An 18,646-nucleotide genomic window follows, 5' to 3' on the forward strand; every position below is an offset into this window, starting at 1 on the left:
ATCAACTGAACCCCCCCCTCCAGGCACCCCACGAACTTAGATTATGTGATGTGTCACCTCATGGTAGCCTTGATTTGCATGGTTCTAAAGGCTAGCAATATTGGGCTACTTTGAATACCCTGCCATGTGCTTATTAGCCACTCATATGTCTTTGGAGAAACACTTATTAAAATCTTTTGCCGTTTTAAAATTAAGTTCTCTTTATCAATGAGTGCATGCTTTATATCTTTTATAACTTCTAGGTACAATTCCCTTATCAGATATATAATTTTAAAATATTTTCTCCTATTCTGTGGAGTGTTTTCACTAGATTGATAGTGTCCTTTGAGAACAAAAGCCTTACATTTTTATGAAGCCCAATTCATCTATTTTTGTTTTTGTTACTCATACTTTTGGTGTTAAATCTAAGACTCAATTGCCAAATCCAAGGCCATGAAGATTGACCTTTTTGAGTTCTTCTAATAGTTTTATAGTTTAATGATTATTAAATAATAATAATAAATTACTAATAATGCTGCTGTGTGCAGTGTCTTCTACGTGTAAAGTGGACCAAATCTATGAATCATATTATTTAAGTTTTTCACATCCTTACTGATTATTGTTAACACTTATTCAATCAGCTCTTGAGAGAGCATGGTATGATCTCTCCTTAACACTTGTGAATTTGTCTGTATCAATTTCAGTTGATTAAATTCTTGTTTGTATATTTTGAAGCTATTAATTAGTCACCTAAAAATTTGCATATACTATAAATGTACATTTAATACATATATATGTGTCTATTATCACTGTGAGGTGTTTCTTGCTTTAATTCAAATCTGTCTGTGACTTTACCTACATTAGTTTTCTTTTGATGAATGTTTGTGTGATATACACTTTCTATCTTCTTGTCTTCAATCTTCATATATCTTTATGCTTCATCTGTTTCTGCACAAACCAAGATAGACAATAAACACTAATTATCGGTCACTAGATTGGTGTCATAACCAAGTAAACCCTGATCAAGCCCAACATCTTCCTACCGAGAGCATTTTCAATTCAAGTGTAGGTCCAGTAATTTGTCAAAAATATTTGTTGAGTGTCTACTCTAAACACATAGTGAACACAACAGATGCTGTCACTTCTTACATAGAACTTGAAATGCATCAGTGTGATGTATCCCTTTGTAAATTGTTAATCACCTCCAGTTACAAACTTTGTTATTATGGTTGGATAGTAATTGCTATGCTTTCCCATCAACTTTTTTTTTTTTTACTTCAAGCTTTAATTTAAATTCCAGTTAGTTAAGATACAGTGTAATCTTGGTTTCAGGAGTGATTTTAGTGACTCATCACTTACATATAACACCCAGTGCCCATCACAACAAGTGCCCTCCTTAATGCCCATCACCCATGTACCCCATTCCCCACCCACCTCCCCTCCAACAACCCTCAGTTTGTTTTCTATCATTTAGTGTCTGTTTTATGATTTGCCTCCCTCTTTTCCCCCCATGTTCATTTTTTTTTTGTTTCTTCAATTCTACATATGAGAGAAATCTGATGGTATTTATCTTTCTCTCACTGACTTGTTTTGCTTAGCATTATACTCTCTAGCTCCATCCACATTATTGTAAGATTTCATTCTTTTTTATGATCGAATAATATTCCATTGCATATACATATATGCATATATATATATATGCAGTAGAATATTGCCTGGAATATTGTGTGTGTGTGTATACACACACACACACACACACACACAAACACACACACACACGCATGCACAATGGACACTTGGATTGCTTCCATAATGGCTATTGTTGAAAATGCTGCTGTAAACATCAGGGATACGTTACCTATATGCCTTTGAATCATTATTTTTATATCTTTTGGGTAAACACCTAATAGTACAACTGTTGGGTCATAGGTTAGTTCTATTTATGACTTTTTGAGGAAACTCCAAACTGTTTTCCAGAGTAACTGCACCAGTTGGCGTTCCCACCAACAGTGCACAAAGGTTCCCCTTTCTCCACATCCTCACCAACACCTGTGGCTTCTTGTGTCGTTGATTTTAGCTATTCTGACAGGTGTGAGGTGGCATCTCATTGTAGTTTTGGTTTGTATTTCCCCGATGATGAGTGACGTTGAGCATCTTTTCATGTGCCTGTTAAGTCATTTGTATGTCTCCTTTGGAAAAATGTCTATTCTTGTCTTCTGCCCATTTTTTTTAAGTGTGTTTATTTATTTTGAGAGAGAGAGAGAATGCACGAGCAGGGGAGAGGCAGAGAGAGAGAGAGAGAGAGAGAGAGAGAGAGATTGAGAATCCCAAACAGGTTCTGTGCTATTAGCACAGAGCTTGGGGCGGAGCTCTATATCAAATAACAGAGATTATGACCTGAGCCTAAATCAAGAGTCAGAGGCTTAACTGACGGAGCCACTGGAGTGTCTCTTGGATACTAATTCTTTTTTTTTTAAATTTTTTAAATGTTTGTTTATTTTTGACAGAGAGAGAGAGAGAGACAGAGCATGAGCAGGGGAGGAGCAGAGAGAGATGGAAACGCAGAATCCAAAGCAGGCTCCAGGCTCTGAGCTGTCAGTACAGAGCCCGACACGGGGCTCGAACTCACAGACTGTAAGATCATGACCTGAGCTGAAGTCGGACGCTCAACTGGCTGAGCTACCCAGGCACCCATGGATACGAATTCTTAACAAGATATGTCATTTGTAAATATCTTCTCCCACACTGAAGGTTGTCTTTTAGTTTTTTTGACTGTTTCCCTTGTTGTGCAGAAGTTTTTTGTTTTTTTTGTTTTTTGTTTGTTTGTTTGTTTGTTTATCTTGATGAAATCCCAATAGTTCATGCCTGCTTTTGTTTCCCTTGCCCCAGGAGATGTATCTAATAAGAAGTTGCTGTGGCCAATATCGAAGAACTCACTGCCTGTGTTCTTCCCTAGGATTTTGATGGTTCCCTGTCTCACATTTAAGTCTTTCATCCATTCTGAGTTTATTTTTGTGTATGATGTAAGAAAATGGTCCAATTTCATTCTTTTGCATGTGGCTGTCCAGTTTTCCAAAACCATTTGTTGAAGAGACTGTCTTTTCCATTGGATATTCTTTCTAGCTTTGCTGAAGGTTAGTTGACTATACACAGCTAAACCTTGCGTTGTGAATAACTTGTTCTGTGCGTGTTCTGCAAGAGGAGCAAACGTTTCTAATAAGTTTGAACATGATAAACGAGTAGTGTCTTGCAATACAAGTAGTACGTGATGCCAGATATCACATGATCACAACCGAGCCAATGGTTCTTGGAATTCACTTTGGAATAGGAGTGCTTTGGATTGCAACCATGTTTCTGGAATGAATTACGCTCCCAAACCACGGTTTCACTGTCACTCTGGGCCCATTTATGGATTTTCTATTCTGTTCCATTGATCTATGTGTCTGTTTTTGTGCCAGTACTATACCGTCTTGATGGCAACAGTTTTGTAATATAGCTTGAAGTCCAGAATCGTGATGCCTCCAGTTTGCTTTTCTTTTTCAAGATTGTTTTGGCTACCTAGGGTCTTTTGTGGTTCCATATAAATTTTAGGATTGTTTGTTCTTGCTCTGTGAAAAATGCTAGTGGTATTTTGATAGGGATTACATTAAATGTAAAGATTTCTTTGGGAAGTATAGTCATTTTAACAATGTTTGGTCTTCCAACCCATGAGCATGGAATGTTTTTCTATTTCATTGTGTCATCTTCAATTTCCTTCTTGAGCATTTTATTGTTTTCAAAGTACAGATCTTTTACCTCTTTGGCTAGGTTTATTCCTAGGTATCTTATGATTTTTAGTGCATTTGTAAATGGGATTGAATCCTTGATTTCTCTTTCTGCCGCTTCATTATTGGTGTATAGAAATGCAACAGATTTCTGTATGTTGATTTTGTATCCTATAACTTTACCGAATTTGTCTATCATTTCTAACAACTTTTTTGTGGAGTCTTTCAGGTTTTCTACATACAGTATTATGGCATTTGCAAGTAGTGAAAGTTTGAATTCTTCCTTGCTCATTTGGATACATTTTAAATCTTTTTGTTGTCTTATTGTGGAGGCTATGACTTCCAGTACTATGTTAAATAACAGTGGTGACAGTGAACATCTCTGTCTTGTTCCAAACCATAGAAGAAAAGCTCTCAGGTTTTCCCCATTGAGGATGTTTTTAGTGGTGAATTTTTCATAAATGGCCTTTATGATATTGAGGTATGTTCCTTCTATCACTGCTTTGTTGAGGGTTTTATCAAGAATGCACTTTGTTAAGAATTGTCAAATGGTTTTTTCTGTATTTACTGAAAGAATTTTTTTTATTAATGTAGTGTATCAACGTATATCTCGTTGACTGATTTGTGAATATTGAACCACACACCCTTGCAACTCAAGAATAAATCCCACTTGATTGTGGTGAATGATTCTTTTAGTGTACTGTTGGATTTGATTTGCTAGTATTTTCTTGAAGATTTTTGTATTCATGTCCATCAGGGATACAGGCCTGTAGTTCTCTTTTTTAGTGGCCTCTTTGTCTGATTTTCAAATCAGGGTAATGCTGGCCTCATAAAATGAGTTTGAAAGTTTTCATTCCATTTCTATTTTTTTTTTTTTGAATAGTTTGAGAAAAATAGTATTAACTCTTCTTTAAATGTTTGGTAGAATTCCCTTGGGAAGGCTTTTTGCCCTGGACTTTCAATCATTGGGATATTTTTGATTAATGATTCAATTTCTTTGCTGCTTATTTGTCTGTTCAAGTTTTCTATTTATTCCTGCTTCAGTTTTGGTAGTTTACATATTTCTAGGTATTTATCCATTTCTTACAGATTGCCAATTGGTTGGCCTATATTTTTTTTCAGAATATCCTCTTATAATTGTATTACTGTGTTGTTGGTAGTGAGTTATTCTCTCTCATTTGTCAGTTTATTAATTTGGGTCTTTTCTCTTTTTGATAAATCTGGCTAGAGGTTTATCATTTTTATTAATTTTCTTCAAAGAACCGTCTCCTGGTTTTGTTTATCTATTCTACTAACTTTTTTGTTTCTATATCAATTATTTCTGCTCTAATCTTTATTATTTCCCTCTGCTGGCTTTAAGCTTCATTTGTTGTTCTTTTTCTAGCTCCTTTAGGTGTGACGTTAGGTTTTGTAGTTGAGACTTTTCTTGGTTCTTGAGGTAAGCCTGTATTGCCATATACCTCCCTCTTATGGCTGCTTTTGCTGCATCCCAAAGGTTTTGGACTGCTGTGTTTTCATTTTCATTTGTTTCCATGTATTTTTTTAAATTTCTTCTGTCATTTTCTGATTAACCTACTTATTCTTTAGTGGGATGTTCTTTAATCTCCATGTTTTTGTGGTATTTACACATTTTTTCCTTGTAGATGACTTTAAGTTTCCCAGCATTGTGGTTGGAAAATATACATGGTATGATCTCAGTCTTTGTATACTTACTGAGGCTTCATCTGTGACTTAATATGTGATCTATTGGGGAGAATATTCCATGTGCACTGGAATAGAATGTGTATTCTGATTTTTTAGGGTGAAATGCTCTGAAAATACCTGTAAAGTCCATCTTGTCCAATGTGTCATTAAAAGCCATTGGTTCCTTGTTGATTTTCTGTTTAGATGATTTGCAGATGAAGTGGGGTGTTAAAGTCCTCTACTATTATTGTATTACTATTAATGAGTTCCTTTATGTGTGTTAATTGTTTGATATATTTGGGTTCTCTCAAGGGGGGGCATAAATATTTACAATTGTCAGCTCTTTTTGTTGGATAGTCCCCTTTATTATGCTATAGTGCTCTCCTTCATCTCTTGTTACAATCTTTGTTTTAAAACATAGTTTGCCTGATGTAAGTATGGCTACTTCAGCTTTCTTTTGACATCCATTAACATGATAAATGGTTCTCCAACCCCTCACTTTCAATCTGGAGGTGTCTTCAGGTCTAAACTGAGTCTGTTGTAGGCAGCATATGGATGGGTCTTGTTTTTTGTTGTTTTTTTTTTAATCCATGTTGACACCCTATGTCTTTCGATTGGAGGACTGAGTCCATTTACATTCAGGATAATTATTGATAGATATGTATTTAGGGCCATTTTATTGTTTGTTTGTTTGTTTGTTTGTCATTTCCAGAGATTTTCTCTGTATCATTTTAGTCTTTTTCCCATTCAAAGAGTCCCCTTTAATTTTTCTTGCAGGACTGGTTTAGTAGACATGAACTCCTTTAGTGTTTGTTTGTCTGGGAAACTCTTTATCCTTCTATTTTGAAGGATAGCCTTTCTGGATAGAGTATTCTTGGCTGCAGATTTTTCCCATTCAGCACATTGAGAATATCATGCCACTCCCTTCTGACTTGCCAAATTTCTTTGGAGAGACCTGCTGCTACCCTAATTTGTCTTCCCTTGTAAGGTAGGGACTTCTTTTGTCTTGCTGATTTTAGGATTTTTTTTTTCTTTTTCTCGATATTTTGCAAATTTAACTACAATACGTCTTGGTATTGGCCTGTTGTTGATTTTGATTGGAGTTCTCTGTGTTTCCTAGATTTGGAAGTCTGCTTCCTTCCCCAGATTTGGGAAGTTTTCAGCTATAATTTTGTCAAATAAAACTTGTGCCCCTTTTCTCTCTCTTTCTTCTAGGACTCCTATGATACAAACATATCTCAATGGAATCATTGAGATTTGCTTTCATGATTTGCCGATTACTGAACTTAGTTTATGCTGAGTGGCAGGGGAGAGAAATGGAGCACCTCAGCTCCTTTGTCCCCAGAAAGGCAATGCCACCTTTCACAGATGCACTCCAAACAGGGGCAGTCATCTCTCCAAGTGCATCTCTGGCGATCCACAGATCATGCCCTCTGCACCCAGGTTACCTCCTTGCCTTCTGTACAGGAGTAGGGCAGCAGCCTCAGGGCTCTACACAAGCCTCGCCATAGACCTCTAAGCTCCAGTCTCCAGTGGAGACCCACTGATTGCAAATATGCACAAAAATTAACCCCTCTCATCTTCCCAGTCAATAACTTCAGGGAAGTGTTTTCCTTGTGTGATCCCCTGTGTATTCCTCTCTCTTCACTTCTCTACATGACCAGGGATCCCTCCCCTCTGCAACACTCCATTTCTCCCCCAAACTATTCTTCTCCCCCAAACTATTCTACCTTTCACGATGGGGCCTCTTCTCTCTCTCTAGTTTCACAGTTTGTTCAGTCAGTCCACAGATCGATTTCTTGAGTATTCAGAGTGATTTGATATTTATCTAGTTGTGTTTGAGGAACAAGGCAAGCATAGGGTCCTTCTACTTCTCTGCCATCTTAGTGACCCCTACCTTTCCCATCGGCTTCTGATGAGGAGAGACTATGGTCCCTGAGATTGATTTGGTTGAAGATCATAGGCATACTACATCACTCAGTCTTTCCTTTATCCGGTTTTCCAACCAGATTTTTAGGATAAAATACATTTTATGGTAACAGTATTATTATTATCTGGATCTTATATGTAGATCATTTCTGTTAAATCCTCTCTAGGATCCTCATTTGGCAGATGGTGAAACTGCTGTTTAGAGAAACCAGATCATGACTTTTCTTTTTCTATGGGGTAAGTGGCAGATATGAGACTCAAACCCAGTCTGATCCAGAGCCTATGATCCTGATCAAGGATATTATTTACAAATAGCAGTTTACAAACACCCTGTTGTTTATAAACAAATGGTCTGAAATATTGTGGATGAATTAGAATTGTAAATGGAAATCAATGGTTGTATTCTCGATATTCCAGAAGTCATCTAAATTATCTTCGATATCCTTTTTTTTCATGCGTTGTGCTTATGTTTTATTTTGGTAATGATTCTATACATTTGTAAGTACAAAATAAATAAAATATAATTATAAAGTAAAATAGATTATAAAACATATGTGGTGTTTGCTTTGTTTTGCTTGTTTTGGTGGGGAACTGAAAGTTTTCTGGGGCCTGAGTGTATCCTCCCTTCTCTCCCCATAACATATCAAATCTGTCAAACACAATTCTTCTACCTTCAAGATTCTAAATGTAGTCTTTTTGCGATTAAATATAGAACACATAGTATTATATATGAAATACTGTAGGAGAAATATTATAGTGATGTCCAGTCATATAGAAAAAGTCATAGCACTTAATGGGGCACCTGGGTGGCTCAGTCGGTTAAGCCATCAACTTCGGCTCAGGTCATGATCTCACAGTTCGTGAGTTCCAGCCCCTAATCGGGCTCTGCGCTGACAGTGTGGAGTCTACTTAAGATTTTCTCTCTCCCTCTCTCTCTGCCCCTCTCCAACTTACGCTCTCTCTCTCTCAAAATAAACAAATAAACTTAAAAAAAATTTTTTTAAAAGAAAATAAACTGTCATAGCACTTAAAGAAAGCAATGCCAGTAGACAAAACACCACTTTCCTAATTCGGTGCCATCGGTTTAGGCGATCCAGATGATGTGCATGAAAAATGTACATTTCTGGTGACATAGGAGCTCACCTAGAAAATATTATTTAAATGATTCTTTTTGAAATAAGCTTTTTGTCCCCGCAAAGCCCTTCACCTGCTACTTAACTCCACAAAATATCCCAACAGAGTCTAGGAAACTGTCCTCAGGTATTAGCTACTGCCTTATTCTCCCTCAAGCTGGCGCTATTTTTCAACGTCGAGGTGTCCCTAATCATGGGTTGGAATGAAGGAGCAGACGATACACTGTCTTTGAATTAAGAAAAGGTGGGTTCTGACAAAACCTTACTAACATTTAACCCTGTTATATTTGGCCTGAATGGGTCATGGATGCCAGTTTTCGAGGGCCCAGGACCACGGTCCCGGTGCACCTCCCTCATTCCAGGTGCGGTATCTTACATGATCTTACCTAACATGGTCTCAGACTCATCCTATCCGCTCTTCCTCCCCTTGCCTAAACATATCTGTCAGACTTCATCCTTTGCCTTTAGGTCTCCAGGGTCTGCACAATCCTCTTGGCATTTATTTTTCTTCACTCTGACTTAGAGTAGGAAGGTTTGGATTGTAGAATAGATTCTATAATGTATGCATTTAGTTTAATTTTATTACAATTAAATCACAGATGTTGGAGTCAGGATCAGGATGAGAATCCACTCATGTGTTTGCTACGGGCTGGGCCCCCAGGGGGGGTTAAGATGGCCTGAGCTCCAGCAAGAAGCATCTTCTCTGCTCCCCCGGCTGGAAGGGCTCTTTTGGGATTTAGGGACCGCCCCTTGGACTTCTACCTGAGACGGAATATTTTCTGTTCATCCCAGGAAATAATGCTGAAAAATGGTGTTCAAGTTTTAAGCAATGGATGACTGGCTGGGGACAAGACTTGAGAGAATCTGTGTGAAAGCTTCCCTGTTTGGTATAATAAGAATATTTCATCACACTGGTGGTGAAGATTGTGCATGTGGGTCGGGGTGGAAATGAGCACCTCGTGCTACTTAAGCAAATTCAGAGCAGCTTTTCAAATGACTCCCAGTCGCAACCATGGCTAAAATTAAAGATTGTGACTAGTATAGACAGCTTTCTGCTAATGTAAACTTCTAAATAGTAGAAACTATGTGGGATTAAAATATTTTCCATTTTTCTAATGTTATTATGCTGTATGTCTTGCCTTCTCTTGGTGTTTATAAATCTATCAAGCTTTAAAGCAGAGTCTGCCTAGCTTATAACTGATTCGTATTCTCCAGGGTTGGCATATGTGCTAAAATTCATAGTATTGCTTCTTTTCCTTCCAGGCAGTAAACGATGCTTAAAGATAAAAAAAGAAAAAAAAAGATTTATAAGAAATAAATAGTTCAACAGATCAAGTAGCCCCAAGAAAATGCTATTTAATGTTGTAAATGTATATCAATCAGAAACATTAAATTTTCCTTAAAATACAGATATATATATTTTTTTAATTAAGGAAGCAGAGGTTCTGCAAAATGCTCGAAGGGTTTTGCCAAACCAAAAGATATCTGAAAGCTATTTTCAGTGCTCGCTCAACAGTCGCTTTTCTCAGATTCGGTGGTAATACACTACCAGGGTTTTGACATCTCTCATTTGTGGGGAGCAGGCGATTGGAAAGCAAAGGAAAAGGCAACCCAGGCCGGCCAAGAGTGGAGCGCAGGAGATTCAGATCGCACAGAGTGTTAGGTCCTCCTGGGTGAACTGGGAGCCAGAGTTCACTTCTCTAATAGCGGATGGCAAAGCCCCACGAGGCCAGTGCGCGAAAGAGCCACGATGAATGTGGCCATTTTCTCTGTGACGACTCCCTCATCGTGTCACTTTATTCCCCAAACTTACTGCCATGTCCTGGTGTCATATAGTCTAACAACTGGTAGAGAGCAGCCCCGTCCTGACATCCGACCAGCGTTTTCTGAAAGGACAATCTACTAACAGACCGAGGTTGCAGAGCCTGGAGAGATAAAAAGGAAAAAAGAAAAGGAAAAAGTATGGCTATTTGATTTCTCTGGGTGAACAGGTTTGGTGGGGAAAACATCAGGAAATATAAACAGAAAGGAGACATAAAGAAGGAAGAAAAAATAATGAGTCCTTTGGAAGGCACAGATGAGTTTGGAGAAACAGCTCATTTTATTAACGTATTTTATTTATGCATGATTTCATTAATATATGTGTTTCAGAGCAATTTCACTTCACTGTTTCTTTGTTGCCCTAGGCTGCGCAGTGCCTCAGAGCACGGGGCTGTTTTCTAGACGTTATCATGCGTGTTTCTCCTTGCTTTGGATTCGAAGCCCGGTAAGCCATGGGAGAGAGATCTTCGGCCACCTTGTAGAATGTGTATATATGATGGACGCAGAGCCTGGCTGGATCTTTAAGAAACGTGTGTGCATACATTGCTTACGGAGCAATAGTATTTCATCCACCTTTTATGTTTCCAATAGCTTAAGTTTGCAGACATATTTTAAGCTCATATGGAATCGCTATTGTAACGTTCAGGACATGAGCCTCAAAGTCAGAGGTTAGTGCGTTTACAGCCTGCCTCAACTATACTGTGTGGCAAATTCCTGATCCCTGTTTAGTGACACGTACTCGTTTACACAGTAGTGTTTGTTTTGCACAGTCCTTACTAGGCATCAGTAAAATTTGCTAATTTACTTCAATAGTCATCATCAGAGGGGCGCGTGGGTGGCTCCGTCAGTTCAACGTCTGACTTCAGCTCAGAGCCTGGAGCCTGCTGTGGAGTTTGTGTCTCCCTCTCTCTCTGCCCCTTCCCTGCTCATACTCTCTCTCTCTCTCTGTCTCTCTGTCTCTCTCTCTCTCAAAAATAAATAAAACATTAAAAACATTTTAAAGTAGTTATCATTAGAATTAATTGAGGTTACATTTAGGAAAGCATACATACTTAACACGGGTACATTCACATGGTGTATTTTCTACTTCTTATACAAACACAGGTGATACCGCTACTCTAGTTTTTGCTATTGGGTAGCAAGCATCCCTCTCTTCCTGCTTCTAATGCGTTCCTTTCACTTTCTTTTAAACCATCACCAACAGCGTCGCCGAGGGACGCCAAGCTTTCCCCGCTGGTCTCTGCAGGACGCTTTCGACTTCTGACCGCCATTCAGTCCTGAAGAAATCACCACATGTCCACATTTGTACGATGGCGGAACTCCGTATCTGCTATTAAAATCTCTTCTGGTTGTCTACTGCTGCAACGCTCAGGACCCAAGGCAACAAATATCGTTTAGTATTGTTAAAAATTCCTGTGAGTCGTGAATTCAGGGGTGACATCTCATGGTGCTGCAGTCCGAAGGAAGCTAGGGTAGCGATCATCTCAAAAACTTTGTCATGTACATATCTGGTGACTTGGCCAGACTCACACTGGAACAGGTGGAGCTCCTTGGCATCTCTTTCCGTCTCCACGTGGTACCACTCTTCACGCGATCTTTCCAGAATTAAGTCTCTATAGAATAAGCTTTCTAAACTTTGGCTGAGGACCGTTATAGTACAAGACCCAGGAAAGAAGGGGACAGGCAGAATCTGGGTCATTTTTTATAGCTTTGTCTTGGGACTCACATAGCATCACTTCTGCCATATTCCATTGGTCCAAGTAATAACAAATGTCTACCGAGATTCAAAAGTAAGAAATATAAACCCTACTTCTTAATGGAAAAGTATCAAGAGGCCCAATGTAAGAAAAGCTTGTGTCATGGACAATGGATTTGGTGGGTCACCTTTGGAAAATATACTTTGCCACAGATGTGTGTGTGTGTGTGTGTGTGCATGCATGTGTCTGTACCGTATACAAGTAGGTTATAAAATGATATACAAGTGATGTTATTAGTATAGATAGATAGATAGATAGATAGTTGTTTACTTATAAATATCAAACTATCTACCTGGAAGGCTATACTTCAAGTTATATTCCCAAAACCGTTTCAGCAAATTGAAAAGCAAATCATTTTAACAACCATCCGTTACTTTACAAGTACAGGCATTTCTCCAAACACACACAAATGCCCATAGGCATATGAAAAGATCTTCAACATCATTAACCGTTTAGGGAGATGCAAGTCAAAACCACAACGAGATATCAGTATAGTTATAATTAGAAAAAAAAAACAGTACTGGCGAAGATGTGGAGAAATTTCTATACTTGCATCCTGCCGATGAGAAGGTAAAGTGGGTACAGCTTCTGTGGAAAATACTGTGGAGGTTCCCCCCCAAAATTAAAAAATAGAGTTGCTGTATGACCCAGAGTTCCACTTCTGTGTCTGTGGAGAGATTGAATGCGGGGTTTTGAAGAGATATTTGTGTATCTTTGTTCAGAGCAGCTCAAGTCACAGCAGCCAAGATACGGAAGCAACCCAAGTGCGTGGCGATGAATGAATGGATGTACAAGATGTGAAGTACACATATAACGGAATATTATTCAGCCTCGGAGACAGATTCTGACACACTCTACCGTGTGAACGAGTCTTGAAGACATTACACTGAGATAAGCTGGTCACGAAAAGACCAAGACTGTTTGATTCCACTCAACGAGAGTCGTCAGAATCACAGAGGCATGCGGATAGGGGGTGCCGGGTGCTGGGGGAAGGAGGATTGGGGAGTTGTAGTTTAATGGGGTTTCCATTGGCAAGATGAAAAGACATGTGGAGACTGGCCACACAATAGCGTGGACGAACTTAATGCTAGCGAACGGGACACAGAAATGTTTAAGATGGTAAATTGTAGATTTTTACCACAATTTGTTCTAATTTTAAAAGTACATTAGAAATTACTTCAGGTAAAATTGTTAGAACATGCATTCTGAAGTCAAAACATCTGAAACTCGACTTTTTCCCCGACTTCTCACTGTGAATTTGGACGATTTCTCTGCCATATCTAATGCATGTCTCCTCCTCTGTAAATTGGAGGTAACGACACCACACTCAGAGTGAGAGTTTGTATGAGAGGACACATTATGAAATGCTCAAGATAGTGTGTCACACATATTAAGGGTTCAGTACATTAAAAAAATGTTTTTAACATTTATTTATTTTTTAGAGACGGAGAGAGACAGAGCGTGAGTGGGGTAGAGGCAGAGAGAGAGGGAGACACAGAATCTGAAGCAGCTCCAGGCTCTGAGCTGTCAGCACAGAGCCCGACGTGGGGGTTCGAACCCACGAACCGTGAGATCATGACCTGAGCTGAAGTCGGATACTTAAACGATTGAGCTACCCGGGCACCCCCAGTATATTTTTATTTAAAAGATAACAGCAGGGGCGCCTGGGTGGCGCAGTCAGTTAAGCGTCCGACTTCAGCCAGGTCACGATCTCGTGGTCTGTGAGTTCGAGCCCTGCGTCAGGCTCTGGGCTGATGGCTCAGAGCCTGGAGCCTGTTTCCGATTCTGTGTCTCCCTCTCTCTCTGCCCCTCCCCCGTTCATGCTCTGTCTCTCTCTGTCCCAAAAATAAATAAACGTTGAAAAAAAAATTTAAAAGATAACAGCAATAGTTATAGGCATTATAGACCCTATGTGTCACATATGTTTTGTTTAAGACTAAATTACGTGACCCAGATAGAAAAGTCTGTGATACTAGTATTTGTTTGTTAAGAATAAGGGGGCTTTTTGAGTTCATGTTGTATGTGTATATTTCAAGTGTGCATTTTTTTTAATACCGTGAACTGGTGGTTCGCTTCTTAGCTCTTCAATTTTACAGAGTCAGTACAAACAAATGTCTCAGGTGCAGCAGCTATATCATAAAATCTCCATGGAAGGAACCGGGCACACACTTTAGGGACATTGTTGTGCATTTTATTAGTACTTCCTGGTCTATGTTTTGCAATTTGTCTGGTTTTGCTTTATACATAAGATAGCCCCGCCCCCTCATTAATCTCATACATCTTCCTGAAGTTGATCTGACTACGATTTACTATTAGACCTTCTAATCTCTAGCTTTCCTTATGGTTTTGTTACAAACACTTACTATATTCACCTGAAATTTACTGATAATTGTTCAGGGCGATAGTTATGGCATATTTTATATTTTTGGTATTTCTGTTGTCAGGCGAACATAGACAAGACTGCTTCCCAGCAAAAGAAATGTAGTCTTGCTGTAGCAAACGCTAACACCTTTTCAAGCACCATAATATCCTCTTGATTTTCTTTCATACTTTTGTTTTTACCACAACAGAGCAAAATACAACTGTTGAATACTTCATGTATATCATCATATCAGTAAACATTATTGGATATAAATACCTCTTTAAGAAAAATTAAAATGTCATTTTTAACATAGTGAGGAATGAAGTTACCAAATCAAATGACCTTCATGGAATAAAATGAAATATTAGTTTGTTAATCATGTAAGAACATACTAGGAGATGATGGTGACCTTTCAAAAAAATAGGCCTCTAATCTATTCCAAACCAGAGTGTTTCGATTACATAAAGTCCTCAGATTTAAATTGCAATGGGACGAGTAGCTAAATATACCTTTTAAGTTCTGAAAATATCTCTTTAAGTGATCTGGGTTTCACAGATTAATTACTTTCGACCTGCGTAGCATGTGGACTCTTCGTTGAAAGGGATTTGTTTATTCCCTGTCTTTGGACATCTTGTGTATACCACCTAAACAGTATTCCTTGATTTCTCCACAATTAGACCATGTGAAGATTCTTTATAAATCCAGTTCGAGTTTGTCTTCAGGTCTTAAACTTGGGACTCATTATTTATTAGGAGCCAGCATATAGGAGGAATAATTCCTGTGACATGAATCACGTGTTTCTTACCGGTGTGGAGGGAGTGCGAGGTAGGTACAAGAGACAGAAGGAGAGTTCAGTTTTAAATATTATGCAAAGATGTAAAATCACATTTCCCGATAGTTTAAAGCCAAGTTCATCAAAGCTTTATAAGCGTATTAAGACAATTCATATTTCAACAAAAGGCACACACTTGTATGGACATTCCTTAACAAATAGTGGAAAATACATGTCTTTAATATGGATTTTGACATAAAGGAACCTGCATTAATATAAATTAAAGTCATCCAGCGATATTAATGTGATGTCTTACTTTCCCTTCTCTGAGCCCTCCTGATATCTATGACCCAATGAAGGCTGGATCAGCGGTCCTTGGTGATTTGCATGTATCGTGACACTTTGATGTTTTACTCATCTGCCTGAAACTGAATTCTTCTTCCTAAAGTTCCTCTGCTGCCCTGAATGTTTTCATGAATTCTGAGATACACTTCAGCAGGCCTTTAAACGAGGGAGTCCACAAACTGAAAATAATTGGGGAAAAAGCAGGTTACATATAGCTCCTTGTATGAAGAGTTCACGTAAGTGGTAAATAAATAGTTACTGTTAAGTGGGTGAATGAAATAGTCTCACCTAAGCGAAGAACACTGAGAAGTAGATTTTGTTTAAATCTAATAGGATTTCCCGGTTTGTTTGTTTTTTTTTTTTTAATTTTTTTAAAGTTTTATTTATTTTTGAGACAGAGAGAGACAGAGCATGAACGGGGGAGGGTCAGAGAGAGAGGGAGACACAGAATCCGAAGCAGGCTCCAGGCTCTGAGCTGTCAGCACAGAGCCCGACGCGGGGCTAGAACTCACGGACCGTGAGATCATGACCTGAGCCGAAGTCGGACGCTTAACCGACTGAGCCACCCAGGCGCCCCAGGATTTCCCGGTTTTAAGCTTTATTTTTAGCACCTATCGTGGAGTGGCCAGACATTCCATAAATGTGGTGAATAAGTCGACTGGTGCGCAGGCTGGTTTCACAATCGCATCGCGCCATGTCTCTACAACTTAGGACGCCGAGTGAAAACAAGTGGCAAGTGGAAAATTTGAGTAGACCCAGTTCAATTGATTTAGATGAGTCTGAGTATTCTTAACACCCGATTTCACCGGTTACCCCTTGTTGGTAGAAACCGGGCTCCTCCTCTGTCTGTTGAGGCCTTTCTGATATCGCCCTGAGACTGCGTGGGAACCTTGTCTGTGGTCGTTATCACGTAAGCTGTGCCAGTTCTGCTTTTGCAAAAATACCGTTTTCCTCTCTTCTGTCTCCAGACTTACAAATGCAGTGAGATTTCAGCATGACTCCAGGGCAAACAACCAGCTTCTGACCCAGTCAGAGGGAAGGAAGTAAATATCAAGGCATCACCATTTCACCTGTCAGGTGGGTACGCACAAACACATGTATTCGTGTCCATACGTGTGAGTGCACACACACACACACACACACACACACAGAGAAATTTGGGAAATGTGCAAATTTGAGAACATGTGCAAATGGGCTCTAATGCTCATTAGGTAAATAAGTGGGATGCACCCACCCACCCAGTAATGTTGACCCCCAAAAGACACAGATAATAAACACATCCTTCACAAAGTCAGCCAAAAGAAGTACGTCCGAGAGTGGAAAATCAGTATCCCTGGAAGCAGTGTGGTGTTCATCTTCTTTGGTTAGAAGTGCAGCTTGGTGACAGCCATTGGAGTAGTCTCCCTAATTTCAAGGAAGAGGATGATCTTCAGAAATCTCGGAGGATAAACGGAAGCACTCAATTAATCGGTAGTGTTATGACGCGGTCAGTCATGATACTCGTTTGATTTTGGTGTGGATATTTCGTCACATGACTCTTTAAGACTGAAATAGCTGAGTGGACTTGAGTCATGGTGATTTCTCACTAATTTCTAGACCCTCTGCCCCAACTTCTGCTGCATCGGGATATCTTCCTCATCCCAATCTATGGTCTCATGGAAGATTCCACGATTGCTTTATTGGAGGAAGGAAACAGAGCCTGGTTTGCTAAAGATCGCATATAATACGCTGGCACTTGTGAAATGGATGCAGGGTCAGACTCCATGAACTGAAGGAGGGGAGGGGAGGGGACTCCTTCTGGGGTGAACTGCAAACAGCACTGCCACCCGTGAGCTTCGTGAATGCCTTATTCCTCACCAAGTATCCCACCAAACACTGCTTCGACCAAGCGGCTTATCTCACTGAGAAAGTAGGGCGGTAAGAGGTGGAACCCCATGACATTCACTGGCTACCACATGACTGTCACCTAGAAATAAATGGCTCTGGCACAGAGTAAGTAGCAAAGACACAGTGATGATGCTGGTTTGGAAACAGTGCCTTTCAAGTCTGAGGTGATGCCTCCGAGGTATGTAATCTGCTCTAAACTGTTGACACGTTATGTTTATTCTTTCTCAGGTACATTTCATGGAGTCAGAAACCAAGCTGCAGGGATGGAAATAGCATCGGACCATTACACCTGACAAGCCACCTGCGAAGTTTGCTTCGTCTTTCAGGACATTATGCTCTGCTTGCTGAGAGGTGTTAGTTCTCACGGGAAGAACACTTACAGCAGGAGACAGCACTGCTACCCCCCAAAACCAGAAACTAGACAGCTCTCTCGTTGTCTCAAATTAAAGGAAGACTACTGAGTTGACTGCAGTCATCCATCCTGGTTGTCAGGAGGAGATAGTTTGCTGTCAAAGCAGGTGAAGAAGGAAACCAGGATGTTTTCTGGAACATCCGGTAGGTTCCAGGTTGTATTTCTGTGGCACTTTAAAATGACAAAAATTCACATAGATGTGCAGCAACTCATGGGGTGCCTGGGTGGCTCAGCCAATTAAGTGTCTGATTCTTGGTTTTGGCTCGGGTCACGATCTCATGGTTCCTGGGATCTAGCCCACTGTTGGGACCTGGGCTGACAATGCGGAGCGTGCTTGAGATGCTCTCTCTCTCTCTCTCTCTCTCTCTCTCTCTTTCTCTCTCTGCCCCTCCTATTCTCTCTGTCTCTCTCTCTCAAAATAAATAACTAAACTTAAAAAAATGTGCAGCAACCCTATACAAACTTGGACCACTCAGCAAAGTTTTGTTCTGTCTCACCAGCTAGAGTTCTGCTCAGCTGAAATACTGGCTGAGGACAAAGGACCCATGAAAATATGTAGTAATGGTAGAAGCCATACCTCCAGATCAGTAGCAGATGTCAGAGCTATAATCTCACCCTGGTCAGCACGGATCGGGTTCGGTTGGGACAATAGGTGAACCTGGAAATCTCAGGGATTTAATACGTCACTTGGCTAATGCCAAGTTCAAGGTAGGTCAGACAGTTCACTGGGATGACTGCTTTGGAGGCTTCTTCCAGCTGTAAGCATGTACCACTCGTGGCTTCCAGGCCTATGGCAGGAAAG

Source organism: Felis catus, chromosome A3 (genome assembly GCF_018350175.1).
Source record: "Felis catus isolate Fca126 chromosome A3, F.catus_Fca126_mat1.0, whole genome shotgun sequence".
NCBI lineage: Eukaryota > Metazoa > Chordata > Mammalia > Carnivora > Felidae > Felis > Felis catus.